General features: G+C 49.1%; 1 protein-coding gene across 1 annotated transcript in view; it reads right to left on the minus strand.

Moving 5' to 3' along the window:
* The window catches only part of CTIF (cap binding complex dependent translation initiation factor), a 126,397-nt gene that overhangs the window by 72,054 nt on the left and 27,009 nt on the right, over positions 1-27,334 (minus strand). The gene's annotated exons all lie outside the window — the stretch shown is intronic.

Here is a 27,334-nt window from a genome sequence, read left to right on the forward strand (position 1 = left end):
TCTGCTCCAGGCTGAACCCCCCCAGCTCCCCCAGCCGCTCCCCAGCAGCCTGGGGCTCCAGACCCCTCCCCAGCTCCGCTGCCCTTCTCTGGACGTGTTCCAGATACTGGTGCACCTAAACCATCCACTTTTACTGGGTTGTTTCCTTTGGATTTATTTCCTCAGATTTTTTAAAACTCAGCTGTAAAAATGTGTGTACGGGGATGATGCTCAGCAGCATTTTGAGGATATTGGAGGAAGCAAAGATGAGCTGCAGCTGGCTGGTCGGTTGGGGTTGTTCCCTCATGCACTAGAAAGTCAATGATTTCATCATGAGCATCTTGCTGAGCTTCCCCACTGCAAGCCAGTCAACCAAGGCCACCCCTGGGTTAGGGATGGGTGGCATCTACCTACTGGAAACAACCAAGGTGATCAGGACGTTTAATGATTTGCCCTGGTCACGTTGGTGGAAGAGCTGTGTGTAACTCAAGCTACTGCCTTGTCCTCTCCCCACTGAAGGTGCCGACTCTCTGGACTTGGTTACGTTCATCAGATAAGGGGGATGCTGTATTTACCATCCTACTATGGGCATTGTGAGGCTTCATTAATGTGAGCAAAGAGCTCCGAGGTTTCTGGATGAAAGGCACTATGGAAGTGCAAAGTATTATTTATTTTCCAGGGACTACAGAGCTGTCATAACCATAAAGATTTTTATTTATGCCGTATTGTACTTCCCAGGCTGGCAATAAAAGCCCTGTAAAAGTCACTCCTTTTATTTCCATCGCAATCTATCTTAGCCTCTCGGCTCCAGCCGCTGTTGGTGAATCACCATGCACGAGGGGCCATGAGGGAGCAGCCTGGGCCAGGGCAAGGGCTGGGTGGGAACGCATCTCATCCAGCAGCAGCTTTGTCATATTGGCATGACAACATAACACACCGACGTCAAAAAAAAGTCTCTCTGTGAGAAGAGCCTTTAAAATGACAATCTTTGTAGCCGTTACTGGGATAAGAATATTCTGAGTTCCTCTGGCAGAAGATGTAACGGAGGAGAAAGGTTGCTGGGGATGGTGATGAATTTAGGCTTGCAGACCAGAGAAGGCATCCCCAAGTTCCAAGACCACCAACCCTAGCCATCTGCAAACAGCCTGGAGAAACTGCTACTGCAGCAACCCTACAGCTCCCATGGCAAGCTGGAGCCTTCCACTTTGGAGACCTTCATTCTTTGAGACTCCAAGCAGTGAAGAATTCACCCAGCCCCCGGGTAAGTCCTGCTGCTGGCTAGCATGCCCTCACTTGAACCTTGCTTTGGCTGCAGTCTTCAAGTGTGTTTCCCGAGAAGGTAGTTTCCCTTTTAACTTTCTTCTTCACGATTAACTCTTCCATAGAAAATTGGATGTGCCGTGATCTTATGGTTTAGCACAGGCATTAGAAAGCATTTTCAGGGGTGGTACCCACTCTCAGTGACCAAATTGTGCACTGGCAGCCCAGAAGGCCAACCGTACCCTGAGCTGCATCAGGAGAAGCATGGCCAGCAGGGCGAGGGAGGGGATTCTGCCCCTCTGCTCTGCTCTGGGGAGACCTCCCCTGGAGCCCTGCGTCCAGCTCGGGAGCCCTCAGCACAAGGAGGACATGGACCTGTTGGAGCGGGGCCAGAGGAGGGCTACTAAAATGATCCGAGGGCTGGAGCCCCTCTGCTCTGGGGCCAGGCTGGGAGAGTTGGGGGTGTTCAGCCTGGAGAAGAGAAGGCTGCGGGCAGAGCTGAGTGCGGCCGGTCAGGGCTTCAAGGGGGCCCAGAGGACCCAGAGAAGTAGTGGAGGCCCCATCCCTGGAAACATTCAAGGCCAGGTTGGATGGGGCTGTGAGCAACCTGATCTGGTTAAAGGTGTCCCTGCTCCCTGCAGGGGGATTGGGCTGGGTGACCTCTGGAGGTCCCTTCCAACCCAAAACATTCTATGATTCCATGATTCTAAATTATTCTCCCCTCCCACTAAGACACCCTCAACACCCAGAGGTGCCACACCTGCCACAGCATCCTATACGATCCCTCACAGCAATGGTACAGAGGCCATCATTAGATGAAGTGCCTTAGTTTTCTTGCCAATCTTCTCATCCAGCAAGGATCTGCTCAGCAACACATGTTGTTCTGTGGTCCTCTGCTCAGGTCCCTGCACCCAGCATCAGGAAGAGCTCTCCTCATGCTCCCTAGATGTCATCTCACTGCTCAAACATAGCCCATCCTTGACTAAGAGGAGGTAGTTTGGAGCTGGCAACCTGCTCTCCTGAGGCTGTGGTTGGGTTATCACCTAGTTAACCAGGCTTGACTTGGGCTTCTCCTGCAGCCAAACACCTCATGGTTAATTCTGTGTGGCATCTTTGATGTCTAATAGCTTAGAATCGTACTGAACTTTCTTCATTACTAAGGGCTGTGGTTTGAGTCTTCTTCATCATTTATTTTCCCAATCACATATTTTCACTGAATGTCTGGGACGAGCTTAATATCCCCGAGATCTCTGTTCCTCTGAAAATTTGCTTGAAATTGGCCAATGGGCACCAAAATGAATGAGAAAAGGAAGGGGGGCAGCAGACACACAATCCAATCACATCAGCCGTGCTAGTTTAGGAAATCAGGCTAAAATTAGTACAATACTCAGTGAGACCGTTTCCAACGTTGTACTACCACAGCAAGCTAAAGCTTGGGGTATTTTTAAGAATTTAAGCTGCATTGCAGACACATGTGCAAATACAATTACCCTGAAAAATGAAACCACCTCTGCAGAACGTTAAGGACCTAATGCCCCAATTTCCTCAACGGGAAGCCTTCATTAAGTCTCAGGAGCTGCCTTTCTGCTCTTTCCAACTACAGACCATATGTATGGTGGCACATTGCTGCATGTCCTCCTTGCAGGGCATCCCTGTGCTTCCTCAGACATCTCCCCACCAGCAGCAGACAACACTGGGGTGAGAGGTGGATTAATTACATGGGAATAAGGCTCCTAATCCAAGGAACATGCCTGTGCCTGAATAGAGGAGAACTTCATGTTCCCATTAGGAAAATCAAGGATCTCCCTTCTCCAGCTGAGCAGTTCCCTTCCTTAGTCCTAGTCATGAGACAATGTTTTGGAAAAAAACAGTCACTGGTCCCTACTCCTGTCTATTTTGGTGTCTAAAGAAAGCTAAATTTGGAAGGGAGAGAAGTCGACCTTTTTGTGCAGTGAGCTGATGTAAAAGGAAATATCAGCAACTTGCAAGAAGGGTGGAGTGGCTGGAGAAGACCAAGGGTGCTGAGTGGGTGGGGACAGGCCAGAGTCCCAAGGGCATGATGAATGCCTTGATGACATGGCTCTTGGGTTTGTCTGGAGACTGTTCCTTGCCACGGGTCATGCAGGACAGCAACGGAAGTGCCTTCAATAGAGCTGGCTTGCTGAGGACAATGTGGATCTGAAATGCAGCTCTTCCATTTTTTCAGTGGACACACGCTTTATGAAGCTGAAATCCCTGAAGAGAGCCAAAGGGAAATGTCTTGCAAGGCAGAAGACCACCCTCCACTCCGCAATGGGTCTACAAGAAGACCTACACAAAACAGATGGGTTTTGCTCCTGCTTGGGCCAGAAGACACCATCAAGCCCAGGTGCTCATGGTTTTCATAGGCAGGTTTGCAACTTCTCAGTGGGCAGCAAAATCACATTTGGTCTCTCTCCCACATCGGTTTTATTTTGACATTTACTTGCAGGTGGCTCAAGGAGGACGTAACAAACCAACATTTCAGTGCTGCTGGTTTGGGAAGTGAGGGGTGTAGGAAAAGCAAAGAACAAGGAGCTCATGGTCTTAGGAAGGACCATTAATAGGGGTCATTTTCAATTTTGGAGCAAAACACTCCGCGGTTTACATGGTGGGAAGCTTAGAGCAGAACCTGAGAAGCCCATGGGACTTTTAATGCATGTACACGTATGTCAAGTTTAAATTATAAACATGCATGCTGTAACAAGAAAGGCCAACAGCTCTGGAAGAGAAGGGGCATTCAGGACCAGTCTGCTCTCTGGGCCAGTCCCCTGGAGATCAGTTACGTTGTGATGTGCATATTCATTTTTAAATGTTTCGGGGAAAGCAGCTCTTGGAGAAGGGAAGGTGATGTCTGGCAAGCTTAGGCGACTGTCATATGCACAGCTAGCGTAGCCCAAGGGAAATCTGTCATCTACCAAAATTGCTCCAAACAGACAGCAGATGGGAGCAGGTTTGACGACCACGTGCACTCTTTTTGTGCTTTACCTTCCCAGTGAAGGTGTCTGCCCAACCCTCAACCCCGTCCACGTGCCTGTGGGAATCCAGAAAGCCAGCAGCTGCCTCTCCACTGCCCCAGACCCATTTACATCAAAGTTTAATGAAAGAACAGATAAAAAGCTTTCAACATCTTGTTGGCAATCTGCAGCAACCCAAGAGCCTCTCCCCGCACCGATACCTGCCACTCCGCAGCAACATCCCTCTCCTGAGCCATCCCACCCCACATCTCAGCCCACTAACCTGCAGGGTACTGGTCTGGGAGGGACACGAGGAAGATGGGGAGGATCGGAGGAGGGAAATGGTTGGGTTTAGAACTACCCTGCTACGAGCAGGAGCTTTGCTATCGTTTTTCTCACGCCTCCTCTGCAGCAGCATCAGCTGAAGATGTTGGACGGAGGCACCAGCTTTGCCTCCATTACTGGTGATGGTAAATCACACGGCAAATCACAAGGAGATAAGCAGAAAGGAGGCAGGGTTTTGTGCTGCTGCTGGTCCTTCTGTGACCACCCTTAGGCAGCAAATCCCAGGGACTCCTTTGGCATCCAACAACTGCCTTACAAAAGGGATGGTCCTATTTGGGACTAACCTGCACCCTCCCTCCTTCTCCTCCACTTCTGCACTTCTCAAGTGCAACTGTTGCCTGGGCTGACCAAATTCATGGGTGTTTCACAAAGACTCTAGGGGCTATGAGAGGTTGGGGTTCATTGCTTTATCCCCGTGGTCTTCATGTCTAATGCAGCTTGACTTTTGGGTGTGAAACCTCACCCCACAAAGTGACTGCCTTCACTCATACCCACTCATTCAGCCTCTTCCATAGATGGTTCCCCATGCAGCAAAAACTCTCCCAGCCTGTGATCAAGCAGGTGAGGGATGCCTGAACACCAAACACTGAAACCCCAAGAGCAAACGAAAGGTTGAGAAAAGCAACTGGACTGATGGAAAAACCCAACACTGGGGTGATGAGAGAAGGAAAAGAAATGATCCCGCCGTATCGCAGGATCAGTCTGCATGAGCTTTATCTCAAGAGCCTTTTATGCCCTCAAGAAACATCTCCGCCCTTGCTTATCTTAAACAAATGGTTGCAGAAGGCCTGAACTGAACAAACAGGTTATTAGGCCGGTGGTAGGCGCTGGGAGTTTCGCTCAGTTTTATTGCACGCAAAGTTCAGGGTGGGATTTATCTTCTGGGGCGGTGGGAAGGGAGAGGTGGGGCTGGGTTCACGGCAGCCCCAAAGACGCCCCATCTGCCTGCGCAAAGGTGACAACAGAAATACCGAGGCTGGAGGGAGCGTAAAAAAATATACTGTGGTTCCAGAAATGATCTGCAGAAGTGAACCCCGTGATGTGCAACACCCTGCGATAAGGCTTTCATCTACCTATAGGATGGATTATCTGTGGCAGGGAAGTCCGGGACAGCACAGATCTGCAGATCACAGAATCACAGAATGGCAAGGGTTGGAAGGGACCTCGGGAGATCACCCAGTCCAACCCCCCTGATCAAGCACGTTCTCCTAGAGCATGTTACACAGGAATTTGTCCAGACGGGGGTTGAATATCTCCAAAGAAGAGAGCCCCCCTGGGTGGCCTGGGCCAGGGCTCGGGCACCCTCAAAGTCAACAAGTTCTTCCTCCCGTTCAACTGGAAGCTCTTGTGCTTCAGTTTGTACCCATTGCCCCTTGTCCTGTCGCTGGGCACCACTGAGAAGAGTCTGGCTCCGTCCTCGTGACATCCAACCCTAAGATATTTGTACGTGTTGATGAGGTCCCCTCTCAGTCTTCTCTTCTTCAGGCTGAACAAGCCCAGCTCCCTCAGCCTTTCCTTGTAGGGGAGATGCTCTAGTCCCCTCATCATCCTTGTTGCTCTCCTCTGGACTCTCTCTAGGAGTTTCTCATCTTTCTTGAACTGGGGAGCCCAGAACTGGACACAGTGCTCCAGGTGGGGTCTCACCAGGGCAGAGCAGAGGGGGAGGAGAACCTCTCTCGCCCTGCTGGCCACGCTCCTCTTAATGCACCCCAGGATACCATTGGCCTTCTTGGCAACAAGGGCAACCTGCTGGCTCATGGTGAGCTTGTCAACCACCAGGACTCCCAGGTGCCTCTCAGCAGAGCTGCTGTATTTAACTTTTATGGTGCCGGTCCCACACTCGTGGTGCCTCTGGGGTTGAATGTACCAACGCTCTGTACAACCATCCCAGCCATCCAATCGCATGTGAAAAATATGGCAAAGGCACCACTACCTCCCCCCCGGCATCATCCCCATCACCTCTACCAACCCAAGGCCAGCATTTATCAACGTATGTAAGTCCCGTGGGCACTTCCAGCAGAGCCACCTCCTCGGAGGCTACTTGTCATTGCCTCTTCCCCTTCCAGGAACTCCCACCACGCTGGCGGGCCACCCGCTCTCCTCTCTTACATGAGGGGAATTTTTTACCTCTTGAAAGGAGAGGGCTGGGGCACAAATCAAAGCCTTGACCTGCTTTGGAAGCCATGGAAGAATACCAAACAATGTCAGGAAGCTGCCTGGAAATGATTTCCTCTCTGTTAAAATGTAAGTGATAAATCTGTTCCTTCAAATTGCAAGCTATTCATTTTTCCTGGAAGGTGCTTATAATAATAGTTGCTTCTGTATAAGGAATCAGTCGGTGCTCGACATCAATGGAATAAAAGCGCAACAGTTTTACAACGTACTCCTCTCACCCAAGATAAAAGGCAGGTAAATCCTTACAGCACTTCACGGTTGCGGCGCTACCATCACTCCTCACCCACAACACCGCACACATAGGTCCTGACCACCTCCAAGGACGCTTTCTTCAACCTCCATCATTGGAGCCAGAGCTAAATTAAACTATAGGGCTGGCAAAGAGGATTTAGTTTCTGGCCACCCAGGAGCTGGAAAAGGAGCAAAACTCCAGCTTTGCCACTGCCCATCTGACAAGCCCCACGGCGGAGGAGGGATGCTCCGTGGGACCTTGACAGTAGGACGTGCTTGCCCGATGAATCATGGCATGGCGCAACATGCCTCAAACGGAAAGCATAGGAAGTTGGTTTTTGGGAGACGTCCCAGTTTAGAGGATTTCCTGATTAACTGCATCTTTGGGGAGCACACCATAAATTGTACATCGCCAGCAAAGGCTGGACACGAAGCAGCAGCACATGTGCCTCAGTGATGAGCACTTTGGAGGAGATTCTTTTCCCAAAAAAAAGGGCAGGGGCACAGAGGAGCGATGGCTACGACAGTGATCAGGACTGTCACAGCTAAACATCACTCCTTAGTTACCGTTAAAAACACCGGCACTATTCCCTACAGGGCTCTGCCTTCCTATGTTAATGCTGACCTATACATACCCTCTCACGAAATTGTGGGCATTTTCATGAATCACAGACTCAGAGAATCATAGAATCATAGAATCATTTCGTTGGAAAAGACCTTTAAAAGTATCATCAAGTATCACCGTTCCCCTAACCCTGCCATCCCACCACCAAACCCTGGCCCTAAGCACCTCATCTGCCTGGCTTTTAAATACCTCCAGGGATAGGGACTCGACCCCTTCCCTGGGCAGCCCCTTCCAGTGCTTTACAGCCCTTTAATTGAAAGCGTTTTTCCTAATGTCCAACCTAAACCTGCCTTGGCGCAACTTGAGGCCGTTTCCCCTCGTCCTATCGCCCGTTACTCTACGCATGCAGTCGCAGACCCAAAGAAGTATCGTGTAGATCCTTATCTTCCCATCGCCTTTCCTTGGCATTTGACACCAGCTCCTGGCAGAGAGCGGACACCCAACTAGAGGGAAGATAGCATTTGAAATGGCATTAAATACTTGGTGGCATTAAATAGTTGGTGGCATTAAATAGTTGGTGGCAGCTAAGCTGTCCCACCTCATCCCTCTGCAGCCAGCTCGGGGATGAAACAAAAGACACAGAGAATGGCAGAACGACTCGGCATGAAACTCCCTGTGTGGGGTGAAGGATGCAAATGCAATTAAAGCATTAGAATAATTAGGCAAAGCATCCCAAGTGCAACGTACCCTGAACCTTCCTCAATGCCTTCTGCTGATTACTGACAGCGAATTTTCCGGGGTCTATTTTTAACTCTCGGCCCCTAAGCTCCTGAATAATAGATAAGTCAAAGATAATAAAACTTTAAAATCCAGGACAAAGTCTCCTAGGAAGAACTGCCTCTGCAAACGCACACGTGCACATCAGTACGACTACGCCGGGCAGGAAGAAAAACCCAACCAAGTGCCACCAAGCCCTGGCTAAGCCACCAAGGTGGGGACAGGCTGGAAACGCATTGAAACAGGGTGCTCCAGACACACGGACGCGCGGTGCCATAGGAAGAGTATAAATAACAGACAAAAGAAATCCCCTTTTGTTACAAGAATCCGCAAATCCAAAATCAGTTACGAGCTGCCTTAGGAAACGGAGGTTTTTTTCCCATGTTATAGCAAAATGGGAACAATACTTCGCGAGTGGAAGTAACTCTAATTGTTTTAACTGATGTTATTTTAGTGTTGTTTAGGTTTATTGTTTATTTGTATGTATTTCCTCTACCCCAGCCAGGCTTAAAAACAAACCTTACTGTCAGCAGTAAAGCGTCCCATCCATAAATAAATACATTTATCCAGTAAATACAGATATAACCACACCATTGCTTGGAGTCCTTAAATGCCGAACATTTAAAGAATCATTAAAATAAATAGCGCTGGTGACCTGGGTTTGCTTTCCCCTGGAAAAGGGAGCTTTTTTCAGCTAATATTGGGAATAAATACTGCCCACATCACTTGCAAGCAGGAGGCACCACAGCGGGTATTCGGTTTGTGGTCTATCCAGGTAGCCCAAGCTCATCCTGCAAAAGGGCTGCGCTCGCTGCTCGGCAAAGCTTTTCCTACATTTTGCTTGGCTTGTGCCAGTTTGGGGGTGAGGGAGGAATTGCTTTAGCTGGGACTTACAGTGTTATGAGGTTGCTATGGGAATATTTGTAATTCGAGTTATTTCAGTCCCTCTGGGACCTTGCATTTCTTTAAAGTATACTTTTCCTCTATATTTTTCACACTCCTCAGTCTGTTTTTCCCATCTCTTGTCCCCTTCAAAGCCTACCACCCCCCAGTTGTGAACCTTGACGTGCCATCTGACCATGTCTCTCTCCAGCCGAGACGAAGCGGGCAGGCGAGACGGCAGGAGGACCCTTCGTTCACCGTCCACCCTCAACGCCTCCCCATTGTGGCATCATCATGGCGGATGGTGTCACAAGGAAGCGACCTGCAGGCAGAATAGGGACCTCCCCGCTGAATCTTTAAGGTGACCTATAAACAGACCCCATAGGACATCAGGGAGTTTGGGACCAGAGCCCAGGTCACCTTCTAAGGATGGGTCTGTTGCACCTCTATGCAATCCCCAGCACCAGTACAGGCCTCCTCTGGCCCAGTGTGCTCACCTCGAACCTCAGCATCGCTCTCAGCATGAGGTAAAGGTTGTATCCAAGTATCTTTTCATTTCACTTTTATTATTAATAAAAGATTGAATGTTTTTCATGTGCATTTGCGCAATCCCCCTGAGCCAAGCCCCTACAAATCTCCTTCTCTTTGGTGGACTGGGGTTTCAGCCCACAGGAGCTCCAGCTCCTGCACGCTGGAGTTGGTACAGTCCCACAGCGATGAAACCCCTTATTTACAGATTGATAACTTCATAACCTTACAAACAAGAGGTGGCTTCTCTTTTCTTTCAACATGAGTAAATCCAGAGGCACTAGGAGAACTTTCTCACCGCTCAGCCTTTGGCACTTCCCGTTGGAGGCCTTCCAAGTGCATGAAGTTTCACAACACCCTCAGATCGCAGGCAATAGTTAATAAGTCAACGAGCAATTTTTGCCATGATCCATATCGCTGCGATCCATACGTTGCGCCACCATAGTCAAAGGGAATTTTGCCATCAACTTAAATGAGATCATGGTGATGGCAGCCCCTCTTGGTCCACCAGTGGACCTTTCTTGTAGTCCTTCATGACTGAGACAAGTGGTGCAGAATATCACCGGTCCTTTCCTTCTCCAAGCCCCTCATATTGTGCTGGAAACATTTTCACACACCAGATATTCCTTTTTGCAGTTGGCTGGAGACACAGCCGACACATTTTCCCCGAGACTATACCACAAAGAAACAGTTTTTCTCCTTTCTGAAGTCTCTGCTTAGTCTAGCTCAGCCCAGAGAGAGCAAGTGAGGATCCCATGTCGCAGCCACCCCAGCTCGGAAAATACCCCAATGTGCAAATGCCAATTTAATCCTATAAAAGCCTCATTCTTCCCTTTGAAAAGTCCCATTCCTTTTCAGGAGTGTGGGCTGTGCAGCACAAGGGCTTGACTTTCTCCTTGCCAGGTTACTGGCAGTTGGTACCTGGGTGGAAGAAACTGTTTCTGGAGTGTCTGCTCCCTCCCAGGATTTTCCTTTTATGCATCGAGCACTAAGATTCCTCCTGCTGTAATGGGTTTTAATGCAGGGATGAGCACAGAAAACATTATGCGCTTGCCACAGAGTATCAACGGTATCACATCATATATTAATTACGCCGGTGGTTTTTCACTGGTGCTTTGCAGACCTCTGGGAGCCATGGACTAGTTTGAACAATAAAATGAGGATGAGTAAGAAAAGCAAGTTTGTAGCTGCTTTACAGCATTCTCCAAATGTGACATTTGGAAACAGATCTGGCATTTCCACCAAAAAAAAAAAAAAAATCCTGAAAATTGCTTTTTATCCCCAAGTTGCTACAGAACAGGCAGCAAGACAGCCGTATCCACTCTCCCGTGTCTTGCAAAGGCTGAACCTCAACCACAACAACTCCAGAGACACAGGCATCGTTCAAACACCAGCTTTCCTGCCAGTGAACGCATGCATTATGGCTGCTTTCGTGACGGCTGCCAGGAGCTGGGTGAAGCCCCTTCAGTTCATTTCACATTGGCCAAGAGGACGCACGTTTTTCATCAGAACCAAGCAGGGCCAAAGAAGAACCAGCAACAAAACTCAACAAACCAACCCACCTCCTGGACATTTTCATGTGCCAAGTGACCAGCACCAAAGACCTTGCTCACTGGGATGTCTTGGGTCACGTTTCCCCTCCTCGCTAGGGCTTTTTTTTAGCTCCCTTCTCCCTTCCTTGGTGCCCTTCTTGCTGTTAGGATAGTGCCCATGTGATGGGCTCAGCTCCAGAAGCTGGGAAGGGTCTGAGATAGTAGTCAAGGAGAGCAGTATGACCAACGAGCAGAAAGGGGCATGATGGGAAACCCGCAGATGCACTGTGTTACGAGCAACTCGGAAGCGGCTGTCAAACCGCTTGCTACCGAAGAGAGATGAGAATTCTGGAAACCAGCTCACCCCCATGCCTGTTCAGCCAGTTACCTCCTCCGTCCAGGACCTCTGCCCACCACCATCAGCACTGCAGCCGTAAGCATCCTACAGATGCTATGCCTTCACGGTGGCTCTGAAGTCACACAGGGACCCTATGGCAGTCCCAGGATGCAAAACGAGGTCTCCCACGCTACACTCCACGCTCACCTGGATAGCGCTCCTGTGGGTCTACCTACAGCCTTGAATTAGGTAGCCAAGCACTTCACCGAAAGTGGTTTTAGACATCCTCACTGGCATGTTGCTCTTTGCCCACCATATACAGTTACACCCCTGTACAAGATGCTAAAGGCACATGGGGTCCTTCCTCCTGCCTGCATCTCTGCTGGGATCAGGGACAACCCAGCAAGCCAGGATGGCTCAAGCCTGCCCTTCCCAAACCCAAGTAATCAGAGGCCTGAGTCTCTATGCTTGGCAGCCTCAGCCTTTCTCTCCTTATCAATGCCAAAAATTATTCATTTAACATCCATGGCCTTTTGCCAGCAAAAACGATGTGTGAGGAGCAGAACCATCTCCTCGGCTCCTCCGCCAAACCAAAGCAACAAAGCAAGGCTCTTCCTCATGGAAAAAAGAAAAAAAAAAAAAAAAAGAATTCCCACCAGCTAAGAAAAGCTGGAGGTTAATATAAATTCCATGGGTTTGAGGGGGAAACGGAGCTGCATTCAAAGACTCGATGGCTAACCACGCTTCCTTCGTCTGGCAACTGCCCGCTCCCCCAGCAGAGTTATTGAGGAAGTTAGATGAGCGCTGTATTTGTTCCAGCTGCAGATTTCCCTTTAACCCCTGGTAGTGGTGTTTTCAAAAAAACACAGGTCTTGTTTTCTGATGGTAGCATTTCATTTTCGTGCGTGCCACGGCTACAGTTTCGAGCTTTAAGCGCTGTCATTCATAGATTAAAAATAAAGAAAAAAACCCCACCTTTGCCGTTCTAAGAAGTCCAGGCTGGATGAGCAAAAGGGGGATTAAAGGAAGGCTTTCAGGAATTAGCTTGGAACAGGGAAGAAGAAGATAAAGCTGTTATAAAAGCTTGTACCAATACAGAAGTCCTTTTTGTTTTAAGTGTTAGTGCAGCAACACAAATTCCTATGAAGATTTATTAGTCAGGTCATGTAATCTGCTCTTCTGATGATAAAATCAAGGGTATTTTCCTCCACTAAAACCTTCCTGTCTCTCAATTAAAAGGAAAAAAATGATTTCTTTTTTTCCAAGACTGTGTTTGCGGTCTACACAAAGCTACAGGTGAGGCCGATGCCTTGGGAACAGCAAAATACAGACACTGAAATTAAGGTACCCATTTAGAGACTACGCTGTTAGGATGCTCCCTGCAAGGCGAAGTCCGTGGTACCCGAGGTCACAGGTCCATGGTACCCGACGCTGAATAACCTGACGGAGCTGGGATATGCAGCACAGTCCCCTTCCATCATCCCAGACCTGCTATAGCATCCGCTGTCCTATGGGGCTTCGGTCCAGTAAAGCCTTTACTTTATGCAAATCTGCTCCTAAGTCTGCTATGTGCCTTGGCCCTCAGCCAGCCAAGCACTTAGGCACATGCTTAAAGTTAAGCACAAGAGTAAACAGATTGAAGTCAGGGGGACTTAAAATTAAGCACATATTTCAAGGATTTGTTGGATAAGGGCCTTAAACCCTGGTGTGCAGCATTTAACTGGGATGATTCCCAGCTGATTAGCTCCCCTCTTTCCCCAACTTCCCCTCCATCGGACCAGGCAACAAACGGTTTCTGTTTTGCCACCACGCTAAAGGCTTAGCTTTAAAGAAACCTTGTCTAGCCTCCAGGCAAAGCATGTCTTTCTTTAATTATACCTGCCTGTGAAATACCTTCCAGAAATCCCCACCCAAACAAAGCCTCAGGAAAGGAAATAACGGAAATTCTTGATGGTTTCCATGGGGGAAACGATCCTAACCAGTGAGACGAGGCGCACGTAAGATGAGGCTGATGACTGTTCCTACTGTACACGGCTCCCAACCCAGAGACACTCCTTAAAGCTCCAGCAGAAACCCCCAGCTACCACAGTCCTCATCTCCCAGGGCAGGAGCCACCTTGAACCTAGCCCCTGGATGTGGCTCTCCGCACATGTTCAAGAGCTGAAAAGCCTATTGGTGGACACCCAGTGTAAGAAGAGACACGCGGCAACACAAAATCCACGAAACCACCCTGCTTTTCCCCATAGGGAAGTGCAGCATCCAATGGGGAATCTTCCAAGAGGCCACACAGCTTCTGAAGGGCCAAAGGTCTCCCCCAAACACCTGCATGACTTTTTTTGTTCCTTCCATGGCCTTTCATACAAGCTGTTTTACTTTATTTCAACTGTATTCACTCATGCGAGGATCTTGGTGGCTGTGGGTACGTGTGCAGGTCTGGCAGAGTAAAAGCCCTCCTGCTCAGACAGGCAACCACTCCAACCAGGCAGAATAGGCAAGACTCAGAAGATAGGGACAAAACGGATGAGTAGAAGATTGGAAACCTGGACACAGGAGATGAACATTTGCTCTTGGTTCCTCCAGAAACAGGATTGCTCTCATTGAGGAGCAGCAACTTGCCCAGACTTGACAGTGGACTTACAGAATGCCACTGAGTCCCGCTCCCATCCCTTATCTGTCCCCATCCAACTCGCTTCTAAGCACCCTCTGCTGCATTATCATCTGCTCCTGAACAGTCAGTCCTTCCCACCAGGGCATAAACATCTGACTTGCCTGTGCTACACATAGCAAGGGCACTAAATAATCAAGTACCTTTGGAAAAGCACCTGTGAAAGATGTCTGGATTACCCCATCCAAACGGCAAACCGCTCTAGGTGAAGACCAGATCATCAATTTTCACCTCAGCACATACAGAAAGACTTCTGTGCTGCCAAAACACCTTCTCTTTTGATCCAACCTCATGTCAGGAAAGCTACCTTAGACCTCCCAGAAAAAGGGCAGGACCATCAGCTGCTGTACTGTAGCCTTGTCCTTCCTGAACCAGCAACTCTCAGAAGTTGAGGACTGGCATAATAAATTCAAGTCCTGTCTTGTATGCAAATCACACTATGAAAAGACGTGGCAAGTACGAAGCCAAACGAGGCGATCTGCTTCCACTTCAGACAGGAATGGCAGGATGGTCAAGTAGTCAAGGAGCTCCACCTCTTAATGCAGCAGGTTCCCAGCCTCATGTACACTTGCAACCTCTGGAGCTACTTGCGATGTATTTTTGTGGCCTCGCCGGCCGTGGGCAGCTAGGCACTATTTCTTCTCCTAGATGAGGAAGAGCAGCAGAGGAGCTGTATCTTGGAAGTCTGTCACACTTCACCTGCCCTCCACCAAGGTCAACGTAGCCCATGTAATTATCATTTATTACCTGTGTAGCTGTGCTGCTTGGAAACACCGCTGAAATCTTGGAGCTAGATGATGTATGCAAAGAGCAGAAAGCTCCTCCAGAACGAGGAGAAAAGCAGCATAATACCAAGGCTGAAAGAAGAACTCGCAGCTTCCTTGCTTTCACCTTCAAAGACAGGCATTTGCAAAAAAAAAAAAAAGGAATTTCGATAACAAATCTGTTTGCCTAAGCATTTATAAATTGAACTAAAAATAGTTTTCCTATCATCTAAAGGACCCTCGCAGTGTGTGTAGATCCCACACTGTGGCACTGCTGGGGTGAGACCCTGAATTTCTCCCTGGTCATGAGTGTTCCCACCATGCCCTTGGGATTTCAAGCAAGAAACGGGACCATTACTCCCCAACTCTCTTGCCAGGGTCCTGGTCTTCGACAGTTTTCCAGAGCATTTGCAGAAGAAGAGGAGTTTCCACCCGCCTGCACTTGATAAAGCGAACAAGGGGAAAGAGGATCCGCCGCCGTGCTCTTCGGATCATGTCAGGTCGCACGTACGTTTGAAGTTGGCCACCCGGTTCTCAGCAGCCAGGAGCAATCCTGGAACGGCTACTTCCTCCACCGCTTGCAGAACCGATCTTCAGGAAAGCTCTGTAGTGTGAGGAAATCCTGACCATCGCCACCAAAGCGTTATCGACACAGCAAGGAGATAATAACGACAGGAACCGCCTTACGGCAAAATCACCATCATGATTCATGCGACTGCTTGGTGCCAAGGTCCAAGAAGCTGGAACACAGCGAGAGGCGGTCAGACATGTTATTAGCTGGTTATTGTGTGAAAAAAAAAAAAAAAAAAAGGGGGGTCCCAACATTTTGAGAGCCTCACCACACTCTCCCTCTGGCAAATGAATCAGGTCTTCAGCGCACGATACGGCTTACTGCATTGAACTTGCCTTCTCGTAGCAGGCCACAGGTCCCACCTTCTCCTTTGGGAAGGTAGGTGGTATCGAGCCCGACAGATACCAAATGCCACCTGGAAAAAGTATCACCGTTCACGGTGGCAGAACTTAGCGTGGTCCACAAGTTTTGTGACTGCTCTGGATTCACAAGAAAGAGCACAGAAACCACAGCAGCCCTCTGATCCGCGTACAACCCCCACCAACAGAGAGACGCAGGCTGCCTTAATGACGGACAGGACTGGTGGGCATGCTGCTGTGGGTCAGGCCCCATAGCACTTCCCCAAAGGAGTTCTACTCCAGGGATTGCTGGCTCAGACCTTCATGGTCTGTGATACACATCTGAGGAGTAGCAGGCACGTTATTAAAGGTGCTGGGTTGAAAACCTGGGTGCTGTCAGATGGCGATCAATCCTTGGAGGAAGCACAACATGGCAAGCAGCCACGCCTCCTTCAACCCCATCCTATGCTGGGTAAAAAACCAGCTGGCTGGTCAAGCCGAGAGAGTTGTGGTCAACAGAGTTAAATCCAGTTGGTGGCCAGTCACAAGCGGTGTTCCTCAGGGCTCAACTTTGGGCCCAGTTCTGTTTAACATCTTTGTCAATGATCTGGATGAGGGTATCAAGTATACCCTCAGCAAGTCTGCAGATGACACCAAATTGGGTGGGAGTGTGGATCTGCTGGAGGGGAGGAGGGCTCTGCAGAGGGACCTGGCTAGGCTGGATCCATGGGCCCAGCCCAATTGGGTGAGGGTCAACAAGGCCAAGGGCCGGGTCCTGCCCTGGGGTCACAACAACCCCAGGCAATGCTACAGGCATGGGGAAGAGGGGCTGGAAAGCTGCCCAGGGAAGGGATGAGTCCCATCCCTGGAGGGATTTAAAAGCCGGGCAGCCGAGGTGCTTAGGGCCAGGGTTTAGTGGTGGGATGGCAGGGTTAGGGGAACGGTTGGATTTGATGATCTGAAAGGTCTTTTCCAACCTAGATGATTCTATGATTCTTGCTGGAGACCATCCACCACCAGCACACAGGCTTTGCGTGTGCACTTTGAGAGAAGCATAAACACCCCATCCTGGAGAACGAGAGAAATGGAAGAGGTCAAGGGCTGGCGAGACACAAGGGTTCACCTACCCTCTGCGGGGATTTGGCCACTTGTTGAGCAGACGCCAGGGAAGATGCTGCCATGGCATCGTGGAGGAGCACCTACGCATGGTAAGGGGATAGATGTCCCCTCACCATGAGAAACACCCATCGGTACCTTCTCCAAACACAACGCTACACCAGAAACAGAGCAACTCGGAGACTCCAATTTGTTTTTTCTTTTTTTTTTCCTTTTTGCAGCTCAGGATTACTGAGTTTGCAGAGTCTCTCTTTAATGTCACAGGCACGGCTCAGGTCCCTCAGGCCCCAGCAGAAGCAGCCTGGGATATTTGCACAGACCCCTCACAATGGAAGGAAGAGGGTGTAGGAGGGAGGATCAGGCTGCTGACCCCTTTATTGTTCTTGGGCCAGAAGAAAGCTTCCTCCTGGCTTAAGAACCACGGCGCTGAAAAAGTTTTCCAGCCAAATCAAGTCAGATGGAGTCACTGGGTGGTGTTGCTTTTTTTTTTTTTTGTCTCTCTCCTTCCCCTGCCTCCCCCTTCGGTCAAGCGACGGGGAGTCACAGGGTTGTGCTCCATTCACAAAATACCTGCTGCACATCACGTAGTCCTTCCCCCCGACGGCGGGGAAAGGCGCTGTAACCCAAGCAAACGAAAATAAACCTTTTTTTTTTTTTTTTTTTTTTTTCCATTTTTTAAAAAAAAAGAAAGGAAGAAAGGCCCCTGCCCCCAGACTGACGCCTCCAGCGTGCGCCCGCCAGGGAAGGGGTAGGCGGCAGGGGGGGAAGCAAGACGACGATATGAAAGAAAACAAAAACAGCAAATTCTGCTCCGAAAGGATTAAATGGAGGTTTTCCAAAAAAACACCCCGCCATTATATAATGAGGCTTAACTCGGAGTCACCGGGGTCACACGATGCAGCAGACTGGAAAAACCAAAGCGCAGCGTAGCCTTTTAATTGTTAAGCCAACCATAAATAAAATAAAATAAAATAACCCCCCCGATATTGCGATTGTACGACAAGGTGGCTGCTCACACACTAATGGCCGGGGTACGTTTTTTTATCCCTCCCCCTCCTTTTGCTCTTTCTGGCTGAAACACCATTTTAGTATGAGTTTGACTCCTCGCCTTTCTGCCCATTGGAGCGGTGACCAGTTTAGCTGGGATCCTGCCGCCGCTGAGCAGCAATGCCACGGCGAGTGCAGGGACCGCGCCGGCTCCTTAAGGCATGCGGGGCTGATCTGCACCGAAAGCAAAATAAAGCACAAGTCTATATTAGTAGAAACTTTGTTCCGGCAATCCAGGCACCGAAACCCATCGCTGGGTTGCCAGATCAAAATCTGCATGCAAGGAGATGACTTTTTAGCATGCTGGTTGCATCCACAAGCCCAACCGTAATCCACGGTCACCTGCCTAGCCCCCAGGTCCTCTCTGGTTCTCCATAGCCTTTAGGTTGAGCTGGTTGTACAACCACGGGCAACCCTGAAGCTCCTCCATCCTCAACGTGTTCCAGTGCTGTCCTCACCAGAGGTCCCATGGAGCTGGGCTGCGGGGCTGAACAAGCTCCATGGACCCTGCGGTGTGGATGGGAACAACCCAAATGAGAAGAAAGGTTCAAAAAAGCCCACTCTAGCCCTCTGCTTTTGGAAAACCAAGCTTTCATTGACCATGGACACAACATCCAGAGCTAACTGGCCACTGCATGCCCAGAAGGTCCAGCTGTAGCTGCAGGACCTGCTGGTACCATCAGGCTGGAAACCTGGAGATTGTCCTGGACTCATGATTTCTTTTAAATTCCAACAAACACAAATTTTTTCTTCGTATTTGGCTCTTAAAAACTGGCTGTGGTCCGGATTATCATTGCAGAGTGACCATCAAACAACAGGACGGGGCATCTCATTTCTCCCACCGTTGCTTCAAACCGCAGCCATGCAACTACTGACCCCCAAACCTTTGCATTCTTATCTAGTAAACATGCAGCAACCCAAACTTGAGGAACACATTATTTTTATACTGTATTTATTCATCACCCCAAGGCGAAGGCTGGCCAAACGAGGGCATACACAGCCCACCAGCTTTATCGAATAAAGGCGCATGATGGAGTGAATGTCAGCAGCTCCCTCCCCAGGACCAGTGAGCAGAAGCAATCCGTATCTCATGTGATAGCTGCTTATTTTGCCCAGCCAAGGGGGTCTCATTTTGCCCAGCCAAGGGGAAACAAATGGCTCCTATAAGCATACATATTTTTTTTCCGCTCGGAGAAGGCGCCTCAGAAGAATATACAATGAGAAACGAAATAATCAAGTGGGTCACAAAAGCAGGAAGAAATGAAGCTTTATCATTCTCCAGTGGTTTCTCTGCTCATACGTTACAGGAATTTAAAAAAAAAAAAAAGAATTAAAAAGAAAGCAAGCCAACAATGAGGAGTTTCTCCACAGCGGTGCCAGCAGGTGAAGGGCAGAGCAGAAAAACCCTGGGAGACATGGACACCAGGGTAGCATTGTGTGGCCGAAGGTGTGGAGACCGTGTTCCTCTCGCTATTTCTATTAGCCTTGATGAAATCCTTCAATCCCCCCCATCCAGCAAAAGCGTTTTGGGGATGGCACAGAGTTTGCTTTCACTGCCCATGCCAGCACGTGTACAGCCGAGTGCTTGCCATTTTTAGAGCCAGCAGAGGAGTTCACGGCAGATCTTCCAAAAACCCAAACAAACCCCCAAAGTATTTTTAAAATCATGAAATGAGGGACAATACGAATGTGGGACTAGGAAGGACCTCTGGGCTACACAGCTACCCCAGGCGAGGACATCATTTAGTTCCCTTCATAAACAGTCTCTATTTTCCCCACGGAAGAGACATCCAGGCGTCGTGTGTAGCAATAAATTTCCCACTTAAGGGACAATCTTTGACCAAACCACCTTGGATTGCAATAAACACTTAGCCCGCCACTAAATACCTATATTTACATCCATAGCTATATATACATCTCCCCAAGCTGGACGGGATTCACTTACCTGCTGCCTCTGGGCAGGAAATTCTCATTTTAAGAACTTCTGGCCTCATTTATTGTATCGGTTGCTATTTCCATAACATCAGAGGAAAGGCAGCAGAAAGAAGAGGGGGGAGCATCTTCTGGTTGAGAAGAAATTTTTTAACTCAACAGGAAACATTAACTTCATATTTTGTCAGAGAAGGGACGAGGACATCCCCTATTAGCAGGATTTTTAGAGCACAATGCGTTTCTAGGCTCCGTAGGTCCCTCCGTCAACGGGGACATATGCACGTCTCTCGTTCTCTGGTCCTGCGGTATGTCTACTTTTTTAGAGAGAAAATTCCTTCCTTCCCTGTATTTTATTAAAAATTCAGGTCTTTCACAGAGAGCGGGGAAGGGGATTAGGATGTGGAAATAGCCAAGCCAGCAGAAATAGCTGCTTGACCAAGGAGACATTGAGTTTTTATTTGGGATCTTTAGAAATCTGGATTTTTTTTTTTTCTCTGCTACTTTTACTAACTTTTTTTTTTGAACTTAATCATTACTCCAAAACCAGCTTCAGGAAAATACTCGGCAAGTTCAAGGGAGTGCAACAAAAGCCCTCTCAGATTTCTAACAAATCCCCTGGGAAAACAAGGGAGAAAAAGATGTAACACTATTCAGAAGTTAAAATTCAGGCAGGATTTGGGGTGTGTGTGTGTGTGTGTGTTACAGTCTATAGAAAGGGCTGGGAAAAACCAAAACAAAGCCTTTCAGGCTTGCTTTGGATATTATATAGCTGCACAAAAGCAAAGCTTTTTGAAAGGGAAGTCAACTATAAGGCTGAGAAAAGCCTGAGTTGTCCTCTGGTATGTTTAAGCCAGAGCTCAATGTGGTGACATTTTTGAGCCTCAAATGCCTGTTGAGTTGTTATTTAAACCCCAGTACAAGTCCCCATACCCAAAGCAGTTAATTCCCTGGAAAACTCCAGTTCTCGGGTTGAAAAATACTTGTGAACTCCTTATAAGCAAAATAGAGGATCTTTCTTCATCATTCTCCCAGGAACAGACCTACCCATCCAGCTCTCCCATCCTAGAATAGAATCACAGAATCGTTTAGGTTGGGAAAGCCCTTTCAGATCATCAAGCCCAACCGCTCCCCTAACCCTGCCATCCCACCACTAAACCCTGGCCCTAATCCTCTTCTCTCATCTCCTTGTGGTCCCTGACTGTGAACCCCAGACCCACCACCTTGGTAAGCCCAGCCTAGTCCTGCCACTCAGCCTCTTTGTGTCTACCCCTCCATCAGCCTGGCCCAAGAAAAAGCTGCGAAGCAGCCAAAATCCCGTAATTTGACTTTTTTTTTTCCTTTTTTTATAGCACAAATCAGTGCCTGGCAAACTGGGGTCTAAGGAACAGATATAGTCCAGCAGTGGACACCACCATGGTCTTCGGGAACAAGGACAGATGGACAAATGGAAACATCGGTGTTCAGAGGAACATCCTATGTTTGATGGGGCAGCAGCATCTTCTGGAGAAAGGGAGGACCCCTCAACACATCTGGCACCGCTCCTTGGTGTCAGGAGCATCGCTTCGGACTGAGCCTTGCTGGAGCATCCCATAGGAAATTTGCAGGGTTGAGGATTACATTTGCAAAAGTGGGATTTCCAAGAGGAGTCGGGGAGGTGTTACAATGCAAGCGATGGAGACCTGGGCCATGGGGCATGTCTAACCCCTAGGCACCAACTCCCCTCAGCGCTGTGGTGCTTGGAGAAGGCATGATGGGGGGCAGTTCACAGACACCTTCAGTTTTAATCCTGCTCTGCTCAGGGCCTCCATCTGCTTTGAGGCCCATGATGATGCACAGCGCCAACCAGATTCAGTCCCGGGTGCAGAGAAACACCTCCGTAAGCCCCAAGGTCCCCCATGCTGGACACGCACCCCAAGCCTGAGGCGGGCACAGGAGGATGGAGAGCAGCATGATCCGGCGCAGGAGGGTGCGAGATGCAGCCACCGCAGAGTAGTTTCTGCTAGGAAAAACCTATGGAAAAAGCTTCTTGTTTCCTCTGCTCAGAGCCGTGTTTTGGGCCGTGCAGTGAAGCCGCAGTGCCCTCTAGTGCTGCAGGGCTCCCCTCTGCCACCAGCCCCGTCCCCTCGGCCACCAAACACCCAAGGCAACCTTCAGAGCTCCAACGTAAGCCACCCTTGCCCTTTCCACCGACCCTCCTTGCACATCTCAATCCTGTGTCTCCAAACTGAGCTGACCCAACTGGGGTGCAAGAGCACCCCAGTGCCTCCCATCCTGGCAGGAGCTCATTACAGGGCAAGTAACAGGGCAGCCTGGCCCCAACCCTGCCCAGCTGACCAGTACCAGCTCCAGGAACCACAATAAAAAGACATCCCTGTGCCCACCAAGTTGGGAAGACACCCCCACGAATTACGAGCCAACATCGCTAAGTCTGCTTGAACTGGGTGACAGCCAGAAAAGTAAAAACAGCCCTGAGAAGGGAGAGTCCATCTCATTTGTTACCATCAGAAACCAGCTCTGAACCATAAAAATAATAACAACCACCACAATGGAAATGTCAAAGCTCTTGGCCACTTCCATGGTGTTTCCTTTGTGCAGTGAATAAGTCTATCACATGATATGGAAAACCATCACAATCTGAAAATCCCACTGGAAGATCTCCCCTGCATGTCTGATAAAAAACACGAGTTTTATAACCTGCTTCAGGGCTCACAGCAACTGTGCTCTACTGCCAGAGCCCAGGCTTGGACCTTGCAAGAACCTGTGAGCTGGTGACCTGTGTGGAAGATCAGCCAGCCTTGGTCCAGCCTCTGGTCTCCAGTGCTTTGGAGATGGCAACAGTCTCATCTGCCTTCCTTGGTCAATGGTGGCCTTAACTCTAACATGGGAGTGATGCTGAAGGGGTTACAAGTGACCACGGCAGTTTGCCCTCTCAGCCCAAGGAGATGGTTGTTGTCAGTTGGGTGAAGTGCAACAAAATCCAGGCCACAGAAAGATCATATCTTACTGGAAGTCACGGCAAAACAAAAGCTTTTTACTCAGAAGTGGAGATCTGACTCCCAATACGTTGTGATCTACACTCAAGTAAACCTTGGCTCTTTGACAGGGACTTTCCACAGTGGTTTTAGCAGTTACAGTATTGGAAAGACCCTTGGGATATGGGAAGCTGGCTTGTTAGACTAGAAACCTTCTCTGAAAGCAATGCCATGCCTCAACACTCTGGATGGAGTCCAGCAGGATCTGGGGGCGGGGAGAAGAAATTCCCCCAGTTTGGGGCTCCTAGAGGGCCACTACAACTTGTTCATAAGCATTTGGTGGACACATAAAGGATGTCAGGGTTACACCTGGCAAGTGGCAGGAGGAACATACAGCACATGGGGCACACCAGATGGACCAGGTCACTCCCAGTGGGAGGGAATGCCAGGCAGAGGGATCAGACCACCCCAGCTCCATAGGTGCAGAACAGTCTGCTGAGAGGGCCATGTTATTGTGGCCAAAGCTCTTAAAGAGGAAGGATCTGGGCTGGCTAACGAGCTGGTTAAAACAAGAACTGCCCAACCTTGTAGTGCAAAAAGAGCAGGCAAGAGGGGAAGTGGAGAGGATGATGCTTCTTCATGGTGATAGTAAATAACCCCATCAAAGAGCTGTCCCTGAGCTCCAAAGAAACCTGTCCCCCTGCCACCACCACCCTGGAAGGGTCAGCAATCTGTAGGGTCCAGGAGCAAGCACTCACACCAGTGCTGAACACTGACCTTCTCACCTTGCATGGAGAGAGACAGCAGAGGGGATACTCGCCCACAATCCACCCTCCTCCCTCTGAACACCTGGGTTGGCTTCATCTCTCTAAAGGCACCTACCATGTCTGAACAAGTCACGTGTGAGCTGGTCCCTCTGGGCTCCTTGCAGAGCCGACAGAGAAAGGACATGGGTATGCTCAGATGGGAATCATCTGACCTTCTCTAGAACTCTATGTTGAGATGCAACGAACCATACCCCAACGTGTCCACGCCTCTCCTACGGCAGCAACCCCAAGTGACCAGCCCACACACTGGTCCCACCTTTACTCACACAATCTCTGCACTGAATTGTAAGGTCTGACTTGAAAATACTTGTCAATGAGGAGGGGTCCCAAGGAAAGTGTGCAGAGATGCCTGTTAGATGCCTAAATTGAGGTCGGATCCCAGCGTGGTCAGGAATCCCATCGCTTCTAAGTCTGTTTGGGCGAAGTCAGGAATACAGTGGTGCTAAAAGGAACATGACCAACTTACAGAGTCTGCCTTTCTCCTCAGGAGCTGCTCCTTTGTTTCTGATCCAACAAGGAAGCTGGACGACAACCGTAGCCAGAAGAGAAACAAGCAGTTTATTGTAACTCCAAGCACGTGACAAAAAGGGTCAAAAATCAGTAAGGAAATGGAAGGAGGTGAGCTGCAAGTCAATTAAGATGTCAAACCAAATGACATCAATGCTGTCTTCCAAGTTTATCCCATAGTACCAGTAAAGCCCAGTACCCCTTTCAAAAGTGTCACATAATTTCTACCTCCTAAAACACACTGTTTGGAGGAGGGCAGGCCCAGCCTGGAGGCACAAGTCCAGCAAACTGAAAGCCAACAACTGCAAGATGCCAGTCCAGAAACCACTCGGGACGTGTCCCAAAACTCTCTGCTCATGTCTGTCAGCATTCATAGCATGTCCCCATGGCATCCTTCGTGAGCTTCAAAGGGAGACTGGAGGGTATCTTGTAGGACATGACCCCTTGGGTTGTTTTCTCTGGTCAGTGTAAAGTTTGCCAAGGGCTCGCAGTCTGAAGACTGTATCTAGGACTGGGGCATTTGGCTGTGACATGTCCAAGCCTGAAAACCTTTCCAAGCACTTGCCAAAGGGAACAAAAGCAAAATGCACTGACTCAGCCCTCCCCGTGACGTCTTCGTGACGCCAAGATGGTTACATGGTCTCCTCCAACAAACCAGCTGAGGTGAAAACGGAGAGGGTGATGAAGACTGGCTCTGCATCTGAGCTGCGCCTTTCTAATGCAGCAGACGACCAATCCTCCCCAGCGTGCAATAAAAAGCAGACCTTATGAATGGGGAATACTTATCTCCAAAAGATTATTTTCTTCCCAAGTTACTTTTTGGCAGCACTTAGGTGAATCAGTGCCCAAATTCAGCTACAGCCTCCTGTGAGTAAGGAGAGATAAAGAGGTTACGGCTCACGAGCTGAGCCAAAGCAATGACCTCATGCACTCCTAGCCATGAAGCTTTCAAAACAAAGCCTATTTACCAGTAAAAACAAGCACCCCAGATGAGCCTTGAAAAGATGGGGCAAGAGGAAGCTTCAAAATACCAGTTGTCAATGCTGTCATGAAGGAATTGCGTCCAGCGCTGAAGCGGAGCCAGATTCGCCTGCCTGTGCGTGTCCACGAGATGGCAGAGCACGCCGTGCCACGGAGCTGGCCGAGAGCATCTCCAAGGAGCGGATGCACGCATTCTCCAATTTCAAAACAAAAGGCTGGAGACACGCATTTTTCCCTCAGACAGCTGTGAAGAAAGAGGGGTTCTGGAGGAGGCTATTTTGGTTTTTTGTTTATTTTTTCACCTTTTAATTGCCAAATAGTCACAGGCTTACCTTGCAATAATTTGTTAAAATACCGCTGATAGGTTCCAGCAGCAAAACTCATGTATATATATTAATGTCCAGATATCTAGAATATTCTACTTAACCCACAAGGGGGGTCACTGTGTCTCTCTGTAGAGACACACATACAGACCTGGACGTATACTGGAAATTAGTTCTAGATTGATGTCCTATGTCCATCACACTTTACCATCACAGGAACCCAAATTTCCAAAGCAGCCTTCAAATAAGACTCACGACCTCTCTCAGACTTGGTGCTCCTAATCCTGCTATAGCTGCTGAAGCATTTGGCAGCAAAAGATTTGCATCTGAGTCGCGCAGGAGGATGCTCGGACCAGCCCAGTTGCACTGGAGGATGCTTGGACTAGTTCAGTTGCTCTGCAGGACGCTCGGACCGGCCCCTCTGTCTGTTCATGGCTGCCGTAAGAATCATAGAATCATTTAGGTTGGGAAAGACCTTTAAGATCATCAAGCCCAACCATTCCCCTAACCCTGCCATCCCACCACTAAACCCTGGCCCTAAGCACCTCGCAGTGCTCGACAACCCTTTTGGGGAAGAAATTTTTCCTAATGTCCAACCTAAACCTGCCCTGGCAGTTTCCCTCGTCCCATCGCCCATTACCAGGGAGAAGAGGCCAATCCCCACCTCATTACAGCCTCCTCTCAGGCAGTTGTAGGGAGCGATGAGGGCTCCCCTCAGCCTCCTCTTCTCCAGGTTGAACACCCCCAGCTCCCCCAGCTGCTTCTCGTAAGCCTTGTGCTCCAGACCCCTCACCAGCTTTGATGCTCTCCTCTGGACGTGTTCCAGCAACGCAACGTCTTTCTTGTAGTGAGGGGCCCAGCAACACATGAGATCTTAAACATGGACAGAACAGAGTTTATTTCTCTCCAACCTGAAAAGCCTCTTCTTCGGGTTATGACACAAACATAACCGCAGTGTGGGAAAGCCCCAGGGAAGGTGAAAGATTTTTCTTCCATAGGCTCACAGGAATAATTTCCCTTATGTCCCCGCGCACTGTGCTCCACAGTGCCATTTACAAGGGATGGAGACCAGCAAAATCACTGTCAGCATTGCACGGTCGCATTCGAATCCAGTTAACAATGATATGTCAGGATTAAACCAGCTACCTGCAAGTATTTCACTTGTCAACGCCGAACAAGATAAATCCTCACCCAGAACTACCCAGCTCCTGGTTCCCACAGGCACATATGCATGTACATGCCTAGGTAAGCGAGTCTCCAAAATAACATAGTATTGCATGAGTCTGCCCAGAGGCACAAACAAAACACCAAATGCAGCATTCCCACTAGGTCTTCCAGCTTAGAGCTGCCACACTAAGAATTACACTAGACATTAAGGTATATATTGGTGTTAATTCACCGGAAGCAATGGGCTCAACCTGGTGGTACGACAGGATGAGATGACACCAGACCAGGAGGACCTGGCTTACTTAATAGCTGCCAGTTACCAAAGAAGTTAAATTCTAGAGAAGAACGCACCAAAGATGGTTTGATTCCCCATTTCCAATTACTCCCCAGGGAAAATAACCTTATTTTTCAGAATTACTGGGGTCTGTGTCAGCTGAACCTGATGTTTTCTCCCTGTGACTTAAAGTCCAGACATACCGAGCATGGAACAAACTGAGCAGAAAGCAGCTGCAGGCAGCATTCCTCCCTGCCAAAGTCA

Source organism: Egretta garzetta, unplaced genomic scaffold, assembly GCF_000687185.1.
Source record: "Egretta garzetta isolate BGI_Z169 unplaced genomic scaffold, ASM68718v1 scaffold179, whole genome shotgun sequence".
In the NCBI taxonomy this organism is placed as follows: Eukaryota; Metazoa; Chordata; class Aves; order Pelecaniformes; family Ardeidae; genus Egretta; species Egretta garzetta.